General features: G+C 37.9%; 1 pseudogene; it reads right to left on the reverse strand.

The window, feature by feature from the left end:
• Positions 1–243: 243 nt before the first annotated feature.
• On the reverse strand, positions 244–16,423 carry LOC149141366 (uncharacterized; annotated as a pseudogene).
• Positions 16,424–17,940: the final 1,517 nt, after the last annotated feature.

A 17,940-nucleotide genomic window follows, 5' to 3' on the forward strand; every position in this document is an offset into this window, starting at 1 on the left:
AAATTCAACGTGCATATTTTATCAAAAACAATTGGCTTAAACTTTAAATAGCTCTTTCCAGTTAAGTTGCAGAGAGTTGCAAAATTTTAACATATAGAAATAGAAAATTGAGGAAAGAAAGGGAGATATGCATATAACGAGTTTCAGGTTTTTGAGTAGGAAAGAAAAGGAGTGGTGCCTCTTTTTCGTAGAAAAACTTAAAATGCACAAAATTCATAGATTGTGAAGTTTAAAGATGCTTAATCAATTAGGTAGGTAAGAGTAAGAATATGTCACTAGAGTAGGCTTACGGCCATGATCAATCATATCTTTAAATATTCCATATGCATAGTTAACATGGCCTGCTCTAGTGAACCCACGGATCAATGTATTATGAATCACAACATCGAGTACATGCCCCTCTGATAGTAGTTCTTTATATAGATCATTTTCGTGCTTCCCCATGCCTACATTTCCAAAGTGGTTTACCAAAAAGTTATAGGTGAATAGGTTTGGAACAAAGCTATTTTTTCCATTTCATTAAAAAGTATTAAGGCCTTCATATACCTATGTGCTTTTCCCAATCCATTAATGATGATATTATAGAGAGTGGTATCTGGCTTCAAGCAGTGAGTTTTCAATTCCTCAAAAAAGTGAAGGGCATCATCTATCCTACCCTTCATACAAAGGCTATCTATGAGAGCAGAGTAAGATTTTAGATCTGGTTTTATGCCCTCTGCTACCATTCTGGAAAAAAAATTGCATACATCATGTAAGTTCCCTACTTGCCTAAATGTTGGAAATAACACTGAGAGGGGGGGGGGGTGAATCAGTATTAGAAAGTCAATAATATTTCATTTCCATATTCTGATTCATATACGCTACTTCAGATAATGAAACTTGCGTGTAAACGCAACTGTATATAAGGCAACTAGCATATACCCTGTAAACTTATAATTCAATTAATTCTTCATATGTTGATCTTTAATCTATGCATCAGAACCATATAGACAGTAACTAGGAGCAGTAAAAACAAAACACATATGAACACAAGATATAAGGTGGAAACCCAATGTGGTTGAAAACCACCTGCTGCAATCATCTCTATCTTTCTTTTAATAAGAAACTTTTTTTTACAATATTTTGTACTGGTGCAGTCTTATAACAATACGTAGGCTTCTACCTATAGAAGGCTACAACCTTCTCTCATTCTCCAGCTTCTCCTAGAAGGGAGCTACAACCTCCTAGCTCTTGTACTAGCTGATGTACTAATACGTAGGTGCTGACCTACAGAAGGCTACAACCTTATCTTTTCTTCTATGGACCACGTTTCATAAATTTTCAGACTCGATCCATCAATAACATCAATCAAAAGTCAAATATATTTGCATCAACCAATCTCCTTTGCACCAACCAAAACTGAATCAAACAATCACTTCTCTGAATGCTATAACCAGAAACCAGTAATAGTAACCAGAACCCAAGCCAGAACCCAGAATACTGCAACAGCAATCAGAAGTAGCTAAAACATATTTTATGAGGTGTACGCTACTTCAATGTGTGCATACGCATTCTTCCCAAGGAAAACCTGCGTATACGCTATTTTGAAATGTCGAACCAGCGTGTATACGCGCCTTTGCTATAATGACCCTGCATACAGATCTGTAAAAGATGATTTAACCTTTACAACTATTCAGACATGAGTTATACCCAGATCTTCAGATTTACAGATTACGACATGCACCAATTATTCAGATAAAAGATCAAAACCACACAAAGATACTTCTCTTTAAGCCTTAAGATCTTGACCCATCAATAGAACTTATCCTTCATCAAGCACTCAGGTTCATCCTTGATTCAGATCCAGTTGTGCACCATAACCCAATCACCTGTATTCTAGATCTTGCTCTTTATTAGATATTCAATTCATGAGTGACTTTGCCTAATGATCTTCTCCTCCTTTTATAGTCTTAGGCCTTACTCAATACCATGATCCAAAACCACTTAGAAGCAATACCTTGGACCAAATACCATGGACCAAATACCACGGACCAACAGTAGTTTTCCAACATGTACGCGCCTTTCTTTGCATGAAAGTGCGTGTATACATTGTACGCGCCTTTCGTTCTGCTAACCCGTGTGTACACGCGATTTGGACAATAGGGAACCTACGTATACCTCTCTTTCTTCATTCTGTGAGCCTGAACTGTGATCTGTCATCTATGTGAGTTGCCATCAAGGACAACACCTATGTCATAGCACCAAGTTTGTGTCATAATGCCAAAAATCTCCCCCTTTGGACTTGATGGCAACCCCAAGTCACTCTCCCCCTTTTTCATCAAGGGCAAAGGGTTATGCTCCCCCTCAGTACATGCTACATTCTCTGATATGCTGAAGTGTGTTGTCCATGATCCCCCTGACTGTAAGAAAGGGCTGCAAAAAGATGTTCTACAAGAAGAACATGACTCTATACATCATACATGACTTTCCTATCACCAAAGACTCGTACAGACATCCATCTCCCAACCAAGTGGGGATATACCAAGATTGACTCATCCACCCAACCAAGTGGGGATATACCAAATGTTTATGCATGACATATAAGAACATTACATCATCCATCCCATGCATAGTGGGGAAACAAAATAGGTCGTTACATGACCTTGATAATAAAAGATATACATGACATAGAGACAAAATATCTAAAACAAGACTATCAACAACTATCATCAACAGCATCTGTCAATCACCATCCAGATCAGCAACCATGATCTCCCTCTACACTTGTTCCACCTGAATCTGTGAATTTGTACCAAGATCTTCTAAGATATTGCCAACAATGCATTATTAGAATTATATGCTCCCCTTGAACATGTGCCAGATGATCACTGTCAGACCCATATCAGACTCTTTTCATCTTGAGTTTGGTCCATTGTTTTTCTTCAAACCAACATATACATGACTGTATCCACAGAAACTGGCGTATGTACGCGGATACACTTCATGAAACTTGCGTACAATCATTTTTCTCTGAAATAGATAAGTTTCAACAGCATGATGATGCATCAACTACTACCAGCTTCTGTCTAAGATATTCAAATGTCTCTCTGGGCACTGGTTTGGTGACTATATCAGCAACCTGTTATTCGGAGGGAACATACTCCAATTTGACCTTTTGTTCAAGCACTTGTTCACATAGAAAGTGATATTTGATGGGTATGTGCTTGGTCTTGGAATGCATGATTGGATTCTTTGAAATACTTATTGCACTTGTATTATCACATAGAATGGAGATGGGTGGAGTACATGTGATCTGAATGTCTTGCAATGTTTGCATCATCCAAAGGAGTTGTGTGTAGCAAGATGTAGCAGCCACATATTCTGCTTCAGTTGTAGATAGTGCAATTGAACTTTATTTCTCGTTGAACCAAGATACTAATCTGGAACTCATATAGAATGCACCACCACTAGTGCTTTTTCTGTCATCCACGCTTCCTGCCCAATCTGCATATGTATATGCATGAAGTGTAAGATCTGTATCCCTAGGATACCATAAACAGAAATTATGAGTTCCTTGAAGATATTTGAAAATCCTTTTGACTGCCTGAAGGTGTGAGTCCTTTGGATTTGCTTGGAATCTTCCAACTATTCCTACTGCATGCATGATGTCTGGTTTGGTACCTGTTAGATAAAGTAGACTTCCAATCATGGATCTATAGGTTAGTTGATGTACTGCTGCTAATTCATCATTTGAGCTGAGACTGCATCCTGTTACCATAGGGGTACATACTAGTTTAGAATCTTCCATGCTATATTTTTTCAATATCTGCTTGAGGTACTTGGTTTGTGATAGAAAAATACCATCTTTATTTTGTTGAACTTGTAAACCAAGAAAATATGTGAGCTCACCAAGCAGGGACATTTCAAATTCTTTCTGCATCACCAAAGCAGAGTTTTGACTCATGGCTTCTTCATTGCTACCAAAAATGATATCATCAACATATACAACAAGTATTAGCAATTTATCATTGTCAATCTTTGTATATAGATTGCTATCAGTTGATCCTTTTGTAAAACCTTGTTGATGGAGGTATTTGTCAAGACGGTAATACCAGGCCCTTGGAGCTTGTTTTAGACCATAGAGAGCCTTTCTAAGTCTGCATACAAGTTTTGGATCATTTCCAAGGATGAATCCATCTGGTTGCTCAATATATACTTCTTCTTCTAAGTCTCCATTAAGAAAGGCAGATTTTACATCCATTTGGTACACTTTGAAGTTCTGAAAGCTAGAAAGAGCAAGGAACATTCTTATGGCTTCAAGTCTAGCAACAGGTGAAAAAGTTTCTTCAAAACCTATACCTTCTTGTTGAGCATATCCTTTACAAACAAGTCTAGCCTTGTTTCTAATAAATTCTCCATTTTCATTCAGCTTGGTTTTGAATATCCATTTGGTTCCAATGATATTCTTATCATGAGGTCTAGGAACTAATTCCCAAGTATTATTCTTTTCAATTTACTCAAGCTCTTCATTCGTGGCCTTGACCCAACATTCATCTTTGCATGCTTCATGTACATTTTGAAGTTCGATGGTGGAAAGAAATGCTAGATAGCTTGAAGCTTCTGTAATAGTTCTTCTTGTCTACACCCCTGCCTATTTCTGTCCCAAAATTTGAGTTTCTAGATGATTTTTCTGAACATATCTGGATGGAGTCTTTTCTTCTACCATTATCTGTTCTTCTGGTGCTTCATTGGTTTCTTCTTCAGAATTAGTCTGATTTGATGTGGAAAGATAATCCTCATCTTCTTCATAATCTTCAATTTTTACATGCTTTGGATTTTGGCCTGCTTCATCAACTACAACATCAATACTTTCAACAATTTTCCCTAGTCTTTTATTATAACACTTATATCCTTTACTTCGGGAGGAGTAACCAAGGAGAATGCCTTCATCTGCAATAGGTTCAAACTTGCCAAGTTTTTCATCCGTCCTTTTGATGTAACATTTGCTTCCAAAAACTTTGAAGTATTTTATATTCGGAGTCTTACCATACCAAAGTTCATGTGGAGTTTGAGTGTTGTTTACCCGAACATTTGTTTTGTTGAGAATAGTGACGACAGTGAATGCAGCTTCACCCCAGAAGGTTGCAGGAGTTCCAGACTCATCTAGCATGGCACGAGCCATTTGTTGAACAGTTCTGTTCATCCTTTCTACCACTCCATTTTGCTGAGGAGTCCTCGCGGTGGAAAATTCTCTTCTTATTCCATGTTCTTCACAAAAGTCGAAGAATTCATCTGAGGTAAATTCCCCTCCTTGATCAGATCTGAGGCATTTGATTTTGTGATCTGATTCATTTTCAACCAAAGCTTTGAAGGCTTTGAATTTTTCAAATGCTTCATCTTTATGCTTTAGGAGTCCTATCCAACACATTCTAGAAAAATCGTCAATGAACAATATAAATTATTCTTCTCCACGAGGTGACTTTTTCCTTAATGGACCACATAAATCAGTATGAACAAGTTCAAGAGGCTTACTAGCTAATCCTTCCTTCTTCGAGAAATGTGCTCTGGTTTTCTTACCAAATTGACATGACTTGCATATTGTATTTTCTGGAATGCTGATATCAGGAAGATCGCGAATAGCCTGGTATTTGCATGCTTTCCTTATTTGAGGGAAGCTTAAATGCCCCAATCTTCTGTGCCATAGCCAATGTTCATCATTTTTGCTTAGATAGCACTGTTGTTGTCCTCCCTTGAGTATGTATAAGTTGTTTGGAGTTCTTATGCCTTTGATCACGGTTTCTCCTGTATCAAGCTCACGAACAACACATCCATTTGATCGAAATACTACTTCATTTCCTTGATCACACATTTGACTAACACTTAATAGGTTATGCTTAAGACCATCAACATACATAACATTCCCAACTTTAACCTTTTCTTTTAAGAGAATAGAACCTTTACCTTTTATGATAGCAGGGTTGTCATTTCCAAATGAGACCTTCTTTTCCTTTTCTAAGGCATTATATGGCTGAAGTTTTTCTTTATCACCTGTCATGTGTTTCGAGCATCCACTGTAAATATACCATTGATTTTCTTGTCCTTCTGCATACAAGGCTATACCACATCTTTATGTTTGTGGTTCTTTCTTTCTCCGTGTTTTGGGACCCAATGAAGTTTTCTCCTTCTGAGATGTTTGCCGAAATTTACTCTTGCATTCAAAATCTTCATGACCGAAGTTGTTATAGATAGAGCATTCCATTTCATTTTCAAGAGGAGAAAAGTTATTACAGGTCCTTTTCATGATCCCAGTCTCATACCTTTGATTTCGTGCTTCTCTAGTCATGATGGTCTTGTAAGCAACACATTGTGCAGCTTTGTGTCCAAAGTTATGACATGAAAAAAATTGGCCATTAAAGTAGTTCCTGCAATTATTGAATCTACTGACCTGGTGATTCATTCTTGAAACAAATTGAGTATGATTTACCTGAGGTTGGTTGTATCTTCTGTTCATCCTTGAAGTAGATTGAACCTGATTTACCTAGTGATCTGCTTTATGCCTTTGTTGACGATTGTTAAACTGGTCACTTCTCCTTGTTGCATCAAGATAGCTTTTGGAGGCTGACGGCTTCTGTGCTTGGGATATTTCTTTAGTATATCCAAGACCTGTCTTTATCAAAGGAGATCGCTGCACTTTGATAATTTCATCTAAAGTTTCTGATCCTTTAGCAAATCTGAGATTGAGAGCTTTTGTTTTCTCAATAGCTTTTCTTAGACCCACAATTTCACATTCTAATTTTTCATTGTGTTATTCCCTTTCAGCAAGTTGGAATGTCAAAGTATCTATAGTCATATTCTTTTCTTCTAAACAAATTTTAAGTTTAGGAATTTCTTCATAAAGACCATAGATCTAAAGCATCCAAGGAATCATCATCTTCAAAAGCCATCAAAAGTCTATAATCATTACTATTTTCATCTTCATCACTATTTGATAAACCATCGCTATCTTCATGCGTATAGCAGCTCTTCTTACTTACACTTTGTTTTCTATTCCATTTTGTTGATTCCTTACCTTTGTCAAGCTTATCTTTGTGAGGACATTTGGCAGCGTAACGACTGACTCTTCCACAAGCAAAACATTTGAAAGGTAGTTTACCTCTGAATCTTCCAGAACCCCGTTGAAGGTTCTTGACAAAGTTTACTTCTTGCTCTCCTTTTGATGTATGTCCTGATTCATTGAGTTCCTCTTCCTGAAGCTTTGAATGCGGCTTCTCTCATATCTGATGGACCCCCTTTTCTCATTTCGAAAGCAGTTAGGATTTTGTGCAGCTGTGTCATAGTAATACTCTGAAGATCCTACTTTTCTTCTATGGCAGAAACTTTTGATTCAAACTTAGAGGACAAGGACCTTAAAACCTTTTCAACTAAAGTAACTTATTTTATCTCTTCACCCAAGTTTTTCATGCAATTAACAATCTCATCTATACGTAAGAAGTAATTAGCTATACTTTCATCATTGTGCATTTTGAGAGTTTCATATTGAATTCTGAGAGATTGTAGTTTTGCACGTTTTACCTATTGTCTTCTTCATAGCTTAGAACGATCTTGTCCCATATTTCTTTGGCGGTTTTGAGCTGCATAACCTTGACAAATTTTGATTGTGGCAGACTCCCCAATAAAGTATTAACACCCTTGGAATTTATTTCATACTGCTTTTTACCTGCCGTATCTGTAGTAATTGTTGATGGAAATGTGTATCCTCCTTCCACGATTTCCCAAACATCTGTTCCAAGAGATTGAAGATAGGTTATGGTTCTTACCTTCCAATAGACGAAGTTTCTCCCATCAAAGATTGGTGGTATAATGGATCCTTCTCTTTCGTAATTACTCATGATGATAGATCTTCCTTCAAACAATCAAGATTCTTCTGAAGGACCTGCTCTGACACTAATTGTTGGAAATAATACTAAGGGGGGGTGAATCAGTATTAGCAAGTCAATAATATTTCATTTCCTACTTCAGATAATTAAACTTGCGTGTATACGCAACTGTATATAAGGCAACTAGTGTATGCCTTGTAAACTTATAATTTAGTTAATTCTTCATATTGATCTTTAATCTATGCATCAAAACCATATAGATAGTAACCAAGAGTAGTAAAAACAAAACACATACGAACACAAGATATAAGGTGGAAACCCAATGTGGGTGAAAACCACCTGCTGCAATCGTCTCTATCTTTCTTTTAATAAGAAACTTATTTTTAAAATATTTTGTACTGGTGCAATATTATACCAGTACACAGGCTTCTACCTACAGAAGGCTACAACATTCTCTCATTCTCTAGCTTCTCTTGGAAGGGAGCTACAACCCCCTGGCTCTTGTATAGTTGATGTACTAGTACGTAGGTGCTGACCTACAGAAGGCTACAACCTTCTCTTTTCTTCCAGGGACCACGTTTCATAAATTTTCAGACTTGATCCATTAATAACGTCAATAAAAAGTCAAATATATCTACATCAACCAATCTCCTTTGCACCAACCAAAACTGAATCAAACAATCACTTCTCTGAATGTTGTAACTAGAATATAGTAACAGTAACTAGAACCCAAGCCAGAACCCAGAATACTGCAACAGCAATCAGAAGTAGCTAAAACATATTTTATGAGGTGTATGCTACTTCAATGTGTGCATACACATTCTTCCCAAGGGAAACCTGCATATACGCTGTTTTGAAATGCCAAACTAGTGCGTATACACACCTTTGCTATAATGAACCTGCGTACAGATCTGTAAAATATGATTTAACCTTTACAACTATTCGAGCATCAGTTATACCTAGATCGTCAAATTTACAGATTACGACATGCGCCAATTATTCAGATAAAAGATCAAAACCACACAAAGATGCTTCTCTTTAAGCCTTAAGATCTTGACCCATCAATAGAACTTGTCCTTCATCAAGCACTCAGGTTCATCCTTGCTTTAGATCTAGCGGTGCACCATAACCCAACCACCTGTATTCTAGATCTTGCTCTTCATTAGATAGTCAATTCATGAGTGACTTTGCCTAATGATCTTCTCCTCCTTTTATAGTCGTAGGCCTTACTCAATACCATGGTCCAAAACCACATAGAAGCAATACCTTGGACCAAATACCATGCATCAAAATACCATGGACCAAATACCACGAACTAAAACTGGTTTTCCAACATGTACGCGCCTTTCTTTGCATGAAAGTGTGTGTGTACATTGTACGCGCCTTTCATTCTGATAACCTGCGTGTACACGCAATTTGGACAATAGGGAACCTGCGTATACCTCTCTTTCTTCATTCTATGAGCCTGAACTGTGATCTATCATCTGTGTGAGTTGCCATCAAGGACAACACCTATGTCATAGTGCCAAGTCTGTGTCATAATGCCAACACTAAATGCATTCGTAAGACTAATATAAGAAGCATAATTAGGCATGTACCCAGCTTTGGCCATCTCCTAAAAGAGATCGTTTTCCTCATCCACTCTTCCTGTCTTGCAAAGCCCATCAATTAAAGGACAGTACGTAAAGGGTGAGGGAGGACATCCATTTTCCATCATGTCATCATATAGACTTAAGGCCTCATCTACTCTATTGGCCTTTACAAGGCCTGAAATTAGAGTGTTGTAGGTAATTGTATCCATTTTGCATCCTCTTGCAAGCATCTTGCCAAGCAATCTAAAGGATTCATCCATATTGGAAACTTTTCCAAGAGCATCAAAGAATGAATTATAAGTGAAAACATCAGGAGTATGGCCTAATGTCTTCATCACTTTGAAAAGATTCCAAGCATTATGGAAACAGTCAGCTTTACAGAGGCCATCAATAAGCACATTATATGCTACAATATCAAAAGTAACACCTCTATGTATTGATTCCTCAAACAATTTGTGGGCATCAAACACTCTCCCTGCCTTACATAGTGAATCGATAAGAGAACATACCACATAAACATCCCAACCGTCACATTTGTTTAGCATCTTTTCATAAAGCAAGATTGCCTCATCCGCCCTGCCAGCTTTTCCCATGCCATTAATTAGAGTTGCACACATGTTATCATCGGGAACTAATCCCCTCACTCAATATAACTCCCTATACAATTCAAAACCATAATATAGCTTCCCAACTTTCACTAGCCCAGGTAGGAGACTACCCAAGTTGATAAGTTATGGACACAGATCATCCTTCATCCGATAAACAACTACAAAGCATCATCTATTAGGTCTCCTTTAACGAGACCATCAATTAATATATTGTAAGTAAAATCATCAGGCTTGTACCTAGTTTCTTCCATTCTTTGCATCATCCTGCAAGCCAAATCTACTTCACCATTCTTGGAGAGGCCATCTAGGATTGAATTGCATGTAATAACATTTGGAGGGTTGTTGAAAATAGCAACAAGAAATGCTAAAATTAGCATTCAGAATATTCCAGTTTTAATTTGTCCTTGAATTAAAATTCAAATTTAGTCTCACCAGCTGCTTGGAAATAATTAATTAATTCATTATGGATTAATTAGTTGGAGAAATTCAAGTTATAAGTCTTTCTGAAGTCATGCAACAGTTATCTGTTAAATTAAAGAGATTATCCCTTAATTAAGGAGATAATATTGAGTTATATTTGAGTTGTAATTAGTTAGCTCAGTTTACTGAGTTAAGTCAAGTTAAATTAGTTCCAAATTGTTTGAGGAACTAATTGTGAGTTCAGTCAGTTAATGCATGCATGCATCCAACTAGTGTACTACAGATAACTGAAGATTCTCTCATAAATAACTCATGCATGTCTATTCAGAGAAAGACCCAGTTGAGATTAAAGGCAGGGACAGTGTACTATTAGTTGCATGAGTTTTCCTATAAAGGAAACTCATCCATGCAGAAGGAATAAGGTTCCGTGAGGATTGCGCAGTTTTACAGGGTGTGAGATCAGTGTGAGTGATCAATGTTACACTTGGTAACAGTAGGATCACCCAGGAGAAACAGCGCAAGTTAATAGGAGCTTGGAGGGCAGAGGAGAAGGCTTGTGAGAAGCTTTGATTTCCTGTGAGCATCCATGAGGATTGTACTGATAGTTGGCTAGATGTGAGAGCTAAGGCTTTGTATAATTCTGATGTATTTCCACCTTATATGATAATACAGATAGTGGGGTTTTTAGCTGACGCTTTCCCCTGAGTATTTTTTGTGTTTCATGTGCATTGATTCTTCTTGTTCTGGTAATATGTGTTCAGCTCTGATTCAGCTCATTCTTTAAGCTTCCGCAAAGCAAATTGATAGTAGAAGTAGATTATAGTATTTTGCTTTGGTATATTGCATTATCGGGTTAATCTACAGTCATATTTTCTACATAGATATCACACGTAGATTTGTAGAGAATTTGAAGAATTTCTACATGGTATTAGAGCAAAGGTTATTAGAACTGTGAACAGTATACTGAGAAGAGGATTTGAAGTTTGAAGTTCGGGGTTGCAGGTACAAATCGAATTCATCTCATACTTCAGGTTGGTCAATGGCATTCTATGGCTTGAGACTCGAGTATGCCTTGGATGGCAACTCAAGTTACATAGCATGGAAAGATCGCATGGAGGCTATATAAGAAGACAACGGCTTGAAGGATTTCATTGATCAAGAAATACCAAAGCCAGGTTCAACTAATGCACAAGAGTTGGCTGAGTGGAAGAATTGTGTGGTGAGGTCGAGACAGATCATCCTTGAGGGAGTTTGAGACCATATTGTCTCGAGTCTCCATGGGAAGGATACTCCATATTCAATGTGGAAGACATTGAAGGACCTCTACTAGAATAGTAGCGACCAGAGGAAATTGGTGCTCAAGGACAAGCTTCAAAGAATCAAGATGGAGAATGGCGATACTATTTCCACATATCTGAACAAGCTCACCACTTGCAGAGATGAGCTTAGTAGTGTGGGAATAACTACTGTCGATGATGATATGGTTAGCCTAGCTCTCCTCGGTCTTCCAAAGAGCTGGCATAGCTACCAGGACTCTGTGAATGGAAGGGAGAAACTGTCGGATTGGGAACAACTGTGGTCAGATCTCATCCAGGAGGAGATCAGGAGGAGCACACGAGATGGTTCCTCATCCAAGGAGGATGAAGAAAATCTAGCCTTAGCGAGTAAGGCAAGGAAAGGGAAGGAGAAGGATTCTCATCCCAAATCGAATTCTTCTCATGGAGGGAATAAGGTTGACAAGTCTAAAGTGAGATGATTTAATTGTCACAAGATGGGTCATTATGTGACTAATTGCCCATCGAAGGAGTCCAAGAAGGGATCCTTCGATGGATCGAAAGGTGAGGCATTAGCCTCTCAGTTCGAAATGGACTTCACCCTCATCGCATGCATGGTGTCATCGATGATGGGTTGTGGTTGGTTTCTTGACAATGGAGCCTCATTCCACATGACCGACGATAAAAGTTTATTCAGTACCTTGGAGGAGAAAGACCTCAAGATGCGCATAGAGATGGGTGATGATGAAAGGTATAGTGTTTCAGGAGTGGGCACGATTGCTTTTCAAAGGGAGCATGGAGCTCTTATCACCTTAACAGATGTGAAGTATGTGCCTGGACTGAAGAAGAATTTGGTATCGATCGTGATGTTGGAGGACAAAGGCTACGATGTTGTCTTCAGTAAGGGAAAGGTTTTCCTTAGACACATCACCACGAGACAGGTGAAACAGATTGGTTCACGAGTCAAGAACCTATATGCTCTTGAGGTTCAAGATGCATGCAAAACCTTAAGGAGCAAGGCAAATGTTAGAGACCTGCTGGTTGAGAGGGCGAGTAAATTACCTCTCAACATACAGCCCCAGAAGAAGTCTCAGACAATTGTGGAGAAGCCACAATTGGAGATGCTAAGAGGAGACCGAGTGGAGGCATCCACTCATGCAAATACCTCTAGTAGGGGGGAATTTTGAGCCAAGTCAACAAATGGATCACATGCAGCCATACCTCGAGGTGTGAGGTGGGGCGATGTGAAGTGATAGTCTCAAGAAGGCTGAAATTGGGCAGGGTCCATTGAGAGGTTTTATCTCATGGATCATACCTTGCTACGGGAGCCCAAAGTACATAGTAGCGGGAGGAATCAGTGGGATTGATGTAGTCAAAGATCAAAGTGGCAGAGGCTAGAGAAGTCAGATACTGAAGAGTGCAAAGAAGGATTGACAACAATGCAGAAAGGCAGAGTCAGCAGAAGCACAGAGTTTCCAATCGACAGAGGCAATAGCAGTCAGAGACTTTGATGATAGATGCATCATTCTAATTCAGGTTGGATGCTTTTTTTGTTTCTGGAGTTGCTAGAGAAACAACACTAGAGAGAAGTGTTTCATGCAGAACATTCCAAAGGTTTAGGATTGGGATCGAGTTGAATTCCTTTCTTGTTGAGAGGAAGTGTTGAAAATAGCAATAAGAAATGCTAAAAATAGCATTTAGAATATTCCAATTTTAATTTGTCCTTGAATTAAAATTCAAATTTAGTCTCACCAACTGCTTGGAAATAATTAATTAATTCATTATGGATTAATTAGTTGGAGAAATTCAAGTTAGAAGTCTTTCTGAAGTCATGCAACAGTTATCCCTTAAATTAAGGAGATTATCCCTTAATTAAGGAGATAAGATTGAGTTATATTTGAGTTGTAATTAGTTAGCTCAGTTTACTAAGTTAATTCCAGTTAAATTAGTTCCAAATTGTTTGAGGAACTAATTGTGAGTTCAGTCAATTAATGAATGCATGCATCCAACTAGTGTACTACAGATAACTGAAGATTCTCTCATAAATAACTCATGCATGTCTATTCAGAGAAAGACCAAGTTGAGATTAAATACAGGGATAGTGTACTATCAGTTGCATGAGTTTTCATATAAAGGAAATTCATCCATGCAGAAGGAATAAGGTTCCTTGAGGATTGCATAGTTTTACATGGTGTGAGATCAGTGTGAGTGATCAGTGTTACACTTGGTAACAGTAGGATCACCCAGGAGAAAAAACGCAAGGAAATAGGAGCTTGGAGGGCAGAGGAGAAGGCTTGTGAGAAGCTTTGATTTCCTATGAGCATCCATGAGGATTATACTGAGAGCTGGCTAGCTGTGAGAGCTAAGGCTTTGTATAATTCTGATGTAGTCCCACCTTGTATGATAATACAAATAGTGGGGTTTTTAGCTGAGGCTTTCCCCTGAGTATTTTCTGTGTTTCATGTGCATGGATTCTTCTTCTTCTGGTTATATGTGTTCAGCTCTGATTCAGCTCATTCTTTAAGCTTCCGCAAATCAAATTGATAGTAGAAGTAGATTATAGTATTTTTCTTTGGTATATTGCATTATCGGGTTAATATACAGTCATATTTTCTACATAGATATCAGAGGTAGATTTGTAGAGAATTTGCAGAATTTCTACAAGGGCATCTTCTTACCCACAGTTCTTTAAGTAAATCTATAATTTCCTTGATCTTACCATCTTCACCAAGCCCATTTATCAAATTATTGTACGTTGCAGTGGTAGGAGATATATGAATGCGTTGCATTTTGTTGAACAAATTCCATGCCTCATCTGCTCTACCTGCTTGTAAAGAATACTCAGCAAACTGTTAAATATCATTGCATTATAGTATTTTTCTTTGGTATATTGCATTATCGGGTTAATATATAGTCATATTTTCTACATAGATATCAGAGGTAGATTTGTAGAGAATTTGCAGAATTTCTACAAGGGCATCTTCTTACCCACAGTTCTTTAAGTAAATCTATAATTTCCTTGATCTTACCATCTTTACCAAGCCCATTTATCAAATTATTGTACGTTGCAGTGGTAGGAGATATATGAATGTGTTGCATTTTGTTGAACAAATTCCATGCCTCATCTGCTCTACCTGCTTGTAAAGAATACTCAGCAAACTGTTAAATATCATTTCATCCGGATCACACTCTGTTTTCATCACCTGAAATAGGATCTCAGTGGCCTTATCAACCTCCCTTGCTTTGCAATAGCATCTTATCATCATGTTATATGTAATTGTATCAAGAGAAAGGCATATTTGTCTCATCTCTTCAAGATGGTCCTTCGCTTCTCTAACTTTTCCTGCTCTTCCAAGACAATCGATACAAATATTGAAGGAAACAACATCAGGAGCAATGCCCTTCCACTTCATCTGCCAAAAGACTTGATATGCTTCATTGAACTTTCCCTCCTTAACATAGTAATCCATGAAGAAATTATAGGTAAAAGAAGTGGGTTTGCATTCATTGGTATGCATTACCTGCAAAAGTTTTAGTGCTTCTTCTAATATGTTAGTCTTGAGAAGCCCAATAATCAAAGAATTGTAAGTAATCGAATTGGGAGAGTTTCCCTTCTTCACCATCTTATCCAATGCTCCAAAGGCCTCATCAACTTTTCCTGCTGTGTAGAGGGAATTGATAAGAGTAGTGAAGGTAATCATGTCTGGCACACACCCATTATCCTCCATCTCCTTCCAAAGCTCTTGGACAACACTGATGTCTCCAAAATCACCATACTTGTGGATTAGAGTATTGTATGTGACAGAATCAGGCCTGCATTTGCTTCTCCTCATTTCACTTAGCAATTCCCTTGCCTCATTCAATCTACCAGCATTGCAAAGAGCATCCATCAATGTAGTGAAGGCCATGACATCCAATTCACAACCCTTTGTCTTCATTTGTCTCAACATACCACATGCTTCATCCACTCTCCTAGCTCTCCCTAGAACTTTGATGTAGATTGTGAAGGTGTAAACATTGGGCTTCAAGCCCAACCTTTGCATTTCTATAAAAAGTTTTGATACCTATCTTGTTTCTCCCTTTTTCCCCCAGGAACTCATAAGTGCAGAATAGCATTTCATGCTAGGTACAAGTCTTATGATATCATCTTCTTGTATACATCCATGGCTTCTCTCTGAAATCCAGATTTTAACAGTAGAGTTATCAGACCATTGTATGACATGTTATTTAGCACAAACCCAGATCCTTTCATCTCTTCCAGGGCTAGAGGAGCTTGCTGGATAACTCCTCTGAACCCAAAGACCCAAAAAAATTGTTATAAAAGTCAGGGAATTAGGCTTACAATGTTTTTTCTCCATTAGATCCAGAATTTCTGTCATTGAATTGAACATGTGGGCTGACCCCATAATTTCTAGCATAGAATTGTACGCCTCTATGTGGTGCAGGAATTTTGGTTTATGAGCTGCCCATGTGAAGAAAGCCAGTGCTTGTTTTGGATCTGTATATGATTTCAGAACTTGTGCAACATGGTGTGGATTCAACTCTCCCTGTTGTATAAACATGTGGGAAACATCAGGACTTTTAGAAATCAACCCAAATCTTGAAGTTGTTTGAGTGGTCCTTTGTTTGTTTGAGGCCCAATTGCACACAACATTCTGGAAAGAACATGCCATTAAAGTAGATACTTTGAAAGGTGAAAACCATTTTCCTCTCCTGCATTCCCAATAAAAGTAAAGTCCACCTCTACATATCTTATATCACATGCTCCAAGTGCACAAAGCTCCATTGTTTTGGCCTTCTATTCCTCGGCTCCAACCATATAGTCAATGAAACTCGATCTTTGCTCTCCTGTCGTCCTAATGTAAGGGGAAATTGTTACTACCAAGTTACCAACTAATCAATATCGACCCAAGCAAGAGAAGAATGCAATCACCAAGAAACTTGTTGACAAGTCTCCATTCAAGGCTTCATCTCTTCAAAAATCATAAGCATTCCCAGGACCAAGCTCCTTGAGACATTAAATCAAATGTTGGGCATGAAAGCCAAAATCCTAATCAAGGAGTTAGTAACAACGGGAATGATTCTTCTGCCTGATTTTAATAATTTGTACTTAACCAAATCATAGTTTGTAGAGATAGTCCTTATAAAGGGAGTTATCTTCAAGATCTGAAATTTGCGTCTTAATAGAGTCAAAGAAGCGAAGATCATCTTCAATCTATGTGTATTTTGTGAACCCGCAGAGAGTCTTATTAAAGATCGAAGAACACACCTAGAAGGCATCATATTTGTGGTCTAAATTTACAAGGTTCTAGGTATATATAAATAAGAGATCCGAGTCCTAACAACTATCCTAGAAGCCGACTTTGAAAGATAAAAGGATCTTTGTGCATAGAGGGACAATTTGAAATTTCTACTTCACTAATTAAAGAAGCCCTAATTAAGGGAGCATACTTAGGACTATAGATATATATCATTGAGAAGGCCTGTAGCAGCCTCTCTGTCTTAAGTTATGAGTCATGAGACCCTGAAAGAAAAACTAGTCCTCATATATTGAAGAAGAATTAGATCTGCTTGAGAAACATTTCTTGTGCTTGCTGAAAGTTTGTGGGTCCAGTCTGCAAAGAGAAAAACCTACAGGTGTCTTAGTAGCATAAGGAGAATATTAAGCGGCATGCATCGCAATCCAAGTAAAAGAGTGTCATCCTGAAGCAATTCAAATTCTTGACTCTTGGACAAGTCCTAAACCTGCTTTGAAATTTCTCTCGTATGAAAGTTGAAGTCTTAAAAGGAAACTCAGTCCACCGTAAGTAATACACTATGAAAATAGGAAGCCCTAACCAAAGGGTTGGATACCTATATTATCTCTTATAAAAAATTAAGATGGCATCATATTTGCAGGCAAATCAATATTGGCATATATTGATAGATACATTCAGCATTAGAAGAAGTATCGAAATTGTGCCCATATCTTTCTTCAAGACACCTAAAACATCTTATCAAAGATAGTTGTTCAGACATAAATGATGAGTGATTCAAGCATGCATGGGTGACCAATATTCATTAGATAATGGACTACAACTCACATCTGTCTATGGCTCGTTTACCTCAGAAGGAGCCCCGCACACTCGACGGGTCTGTGTCTTGCACTATAGAGATCTTTGTGACAAAGTTAATTATTTTTGCACAACTA

The sequence above is a fragment of the Pinus tabuliformis genome, chromosome X (assembly GCF_031772625.1).
Source record: "Pinus tabuliformis cultivar Carrire ecotype Pingquan chromosome X, CPIR1, whole genome shotgun sequence".
Taxonomy (NCBI): domain Eukaryota; kingdom Viridiplantae; phylum Streptophyta; class Pinopsida; order Pinales; family Pinaceae; genus Pinus; species Pinus tabuliformis.